Source organism: Charadrius vociferus, unplaced genomic scaffold (genome assembly GCF_000708025.1).
Source record: "Charadrius vociferus isolate BGI_N301 unplaced genomic scaffold, ASM70802v2 scaffold46, whole genome shotgun sequence".
NCBI lineage: Eukaryota > Metazoa > Chordata > Aves > Charadriiformes > Charadriidae > Charadrius > Charadrius vociferus.
The window spans coordinates 220,217-224,113 of NW_009648710.1; the positions used below are offsets into that span (position 1 = coordinate 220,217).

Consider the following 3,897-nt stretch of genomic DNA (forward strand, 5'->3'; position numbering starts at 1 on the left):
AGCCTTGCATAGTTAGCTGCACACAGTGAACTCAAGAACACAGTGAACTGCGCTCTTCAAGAGTGCAGAAAGCAGGTTTCTTCTGCCCAGAATCTTGAATGGAAAAATCCCCCTTGATGTCCCAGCCTAGGACTTGAAGTGCCAGCACACCACCTCAAGGTGCAGTTGTTTAAGAGATTTTTGCCTGCTTTTTGGTGACTGCGAGGCTCCTTCTGGTAAGAGGTTTGGTGATAGCTCTGGTTCTTGGCGCTGAGAGCTAGCCCAGCATTATGGACTGTAGACATGGTGAAGCAGTTCCTGAATCTATTGTTACTTGGATTATTTTTTTTTTAGATACTCACCCCTCTCTTCCCTTCCAAATGAGTTAAGCTTTTCCAGTATGGTCTTTCTCAAAGAAGTCCGTATCTTTTTTGAGATGAAGTATTCAGGCTTCCACTATATGTGTAGTCGGGCTAGTAACTGCTTGGGTTTCCCATTGCCTGCCATTTAGCCTTCTGCCAAGTGGCAGCCAAAACTCTACATGGTCCTTTTTCACGTGTCCATAAAACCAGCTTCTACTCTGATACAGGTGTGTTCTATAGAGACAAACTTTGCCCACTTTGATCAGATTTCTAAGTATTCCGGTTTGATTCCAAAGCTCAAAGAGAGGTTAATCAGAAGTAGCTTGTTACCCTGATTTGGAACAGATCAACAAAGTTCCCATCTGTATGTCTCCAAAATCATAATCTGGCTGTAGTTCACTGAAAGGTGCTTGAACTGCAGGAAGCCTGACAAACTAATAATTCATTTTAACTAATTGCAGCAGGACTTTCCTGCTTTTAGACTTCCTCTTAAGTAACTTTGCATAAATGTGTTTCTGTAGTAGAGGTGTGGAACAGATCTGTGTGACAGACTGGTGCTAGCGCAGCACTTCGTTAGGGGTATGGTGAGGTGTCTTCTGGGCTAATGAAAGCCCGTAACGTGTCCGTTGTCCTGGAGTCAGAGTGCTTTTGCTGAGAAAGTTTCATTGCAGGTTATGACTTGAAATAAGCAGTTTCCATAATGTGATGGCTTTGCTGACCGAAGCTTCATTTATGCTTTAACACTTACACACCAAGTGCTTTGGTGCTGTAGTACAAAACTCTTGAATGCACAGTAAAATCTCCCACATGCAGAGTTAATCCTCTCAATTTCTGCCTGCTGAAGAGGGAAACGGTATCACTAATTCTTCACTGATTCCCCATAGAAAAGCAAGGAAAGTTGCCTTTTGTGAGAACTCTTATCAGCCTTTACCCCCAGAAAAGCTGCTGAGGACGAGTGTCGAGGGTGAAAGTGGCTTTGGCTCTGCAGTGTGATCCTCCGTGCACCAGTGCTCAGGAGAGCCCAGGTCACAGGGGGCAGTCAGACACAGGTGCAGAAAGAGGCAGGTGAGCAAAACAAAAGCCTCCATAATCCTGAGGGTACACGCCATTTACTTACTCGTTTTCCCAGTGGACTGCTGAGTGGGATTGCTAATGAAGGATGCAGGCTGTTTTCTGAGTTACTGTTGCATGGCACTCCTCCCGTGCCAGCAAGGGGGGATGCTTGGTGATCTAGCACACAGCTGTACTTTGCAACCCTGACCCAAGGACTGAATTAAAACCTCTGCCCACGGAAGTGTTGATGCTTCTTTCCACCACCGCCACAGTCACCTTGCGTGATTTAGGATGGAGTCAGCCACAACGCATTGCTGTGCTATGATAGACTTTAAATACAGACTTGAAGAGCTTGGTTTTTTTAACTGCTAGTCCACATCCCATAATTGTGTTGTCACAGAAGTTTAGACTTGCTACTCCATTAAAAATTTAAAAAAGGTGAAATGGGTAACTTGGTTGAATAAAAGTAATAAGAATGGGGGAGGAATTGTAGCTGGCGGTTCTAACAGATGTTAAAATTTCTGGCTCTAGACAGTGTGTGCGTACAGGTCAGCCAATGTGGAAACTACTTCAAACAACCTGAAAAGTTTGGCTATTGCTGGGTAGGGCTGAACTCCATCCGATTCAGCTTCTTTTGAACTTGAAATAAGCATTTGCTTCCTGTATGTGCTGTAGTCAACTGATGTGTAGATTTGGTGGATCATAGGTTTCTTCCAAAGAAATACGAATCTGTTTGAGAAGTAGTTAGTTTGTTGCAAAAAGTTGCCATGACAATGGTTTTCAAAATGTGAAGTGTTAAGATGTTGCCTCTCCTCTACTTAAGCAGACTCCTGGGGGAATGAGGCTGCACAGCGCCCTGTCCCTCCCATCTCTTCTTTCCTCCCCTGATGGCTTATAAAAGGAATTATTTAGTTGTGGGGTGCCAAAAGAAATTAACATAGAAGTGCCAGATGTTACATTTGCTTAAATTCTTGAAATTCATGGGATGCTATGGTCAAATAGAAAGAAATCCAAGCTAGGACTTCCACCATGAGAGAGGCAGGAATTCCACTGTGCCGGTACGCGTTTAAGCTGGCTGGTGGCTGTGCACCCGTACAGGGCAGCCCTTACAGCAGGAGTGTGTGCTAAAAGAGCTGTGAGACTGTCAAGGGGGCAAAAGGGTTGTTGTTTGTGTGGAAGATGGGGTTTGGAAGTGGAGGATGTAAATTCAGAGTGAAGTGTAGGCTTTTGGACTACCCATCTCAAAAGTAAATGCCTAAAAATGGTTCAGTGGAGATATGGTTTTGCTCCGTGTGTGTGTATATTATGGGCGAAAGTGCCACTCCACAGTTTCTAGGGGTCTTGAAGAATTTTGGATGCCTGTTTCCCTGGGCTTTTAAAAGCTTTTTAAAAAGCTTCTATCTGAACTAGGTTTTATTTGTTGGTGAAATTTGTCCTAATCCAGATACAGGACTAAAGCTTGGGGAAAATTCAACTCATGCAGAGATTGGCATATGCGATAAGAACTTGTTTCGTGGTTGTCTTTCTACATCCATTCCCTACTTTCTACTGAGAAAGCACTGAATAGGCTTATGTTCCCACTTGTTTCCTAAGAAGTAGGTCTCATGTAAGTGTGCTCCCTAGATATACGAAGAACCGTAAGAACAAGATGGTTTAGTGTTTCTGTTAGCATGGTAGAGCAGAGGAGCTTTGCCAGAGCTTTCTTGGGTTTTTTGTTTTTTTTTCTGGATCAGATACAAACAGAGGTGTTGACTAGGTGCTATGGTTTTAGCTCTTGCTACACAAAGCAAACATACCTTTGTCATGCTCACTTCAGAGCCTTGTAGTTGTATAGCAGAGCTGGGAATTTAAGAGAAGTGAAGTTGAGCCGGCTCAACTGAACATGGGAAAACAAACATGGAAAAGAATGTGCTAGAGAATGAAAAAAGAGAATTACTTTCTAGACCCAAATTATGCTTTGCTAGGTAGCAGCTGTCTGGCATTCACAGATTAAACAGCCGCTTAGCTAACATGCATTGACAATGATAGCATGTCCTCTGTTTTGCTTTGAGTGCATGAAATGAGGAATTAACTCTCCCGTGCTGAAAGCCATAAAAGTATCCGGAAGCGTGTGTTTACTCCTGACAAACATTTGAACTTGTCTGTTGTATTCAGGACCTGATCTATGCTTTATATGACAATGCAGTGTTAGTGCTGTTAATGCTACTTAATATGTAAAAAAGTGAAGTGGTTTTATAAAATTACTCTTTGAACAAATGTATTTTAGCTATGAAGGGTTTTATTAAACGCATAGTCTCTTTTGAGAGGTTTGGTGCATTTTATGGTTTTCGTAGCCTATTCTAAATGTAAAGGTTTGCGTGGTCTTTTGTCTTTCAGCGTTCCATGTGGAACCCAGGGAGCCTGAAGGAGGCTGTGAAAGCTCGTGGAATGATTCCCTGTGTAGCTGAAACGATGTAAGTATTAGATGTTTGCTTACAAGATCACTTGCCCAGCATCAACAGAA

General features: G+C 42.9%; 1 protein-coding gene across 1 annotated transcript in view; it reads left to right on the plus strand.

Moving 5' to 3' along the window:
• The first annotated feature begins 3,771 nt into the window (after window positions 1–3,771).
• Window positions 3,772–3,897, plus strand: part of DCUN1D3 (DCN1, defective in cullin neddylation 1, domain containing 3) — an 8,510-nt gene continuing 8,384 nt past the window's right edge. Inside the window, exon 1 of the mRNA XM_009886553.1 lies at window positions 3,772–3,847. The gene's annotated coding sequence lies outside the window, so the exon portion shown is untranslated. The remainder of the gene's footprint in view (window positions 3,848–3,897) is intronic.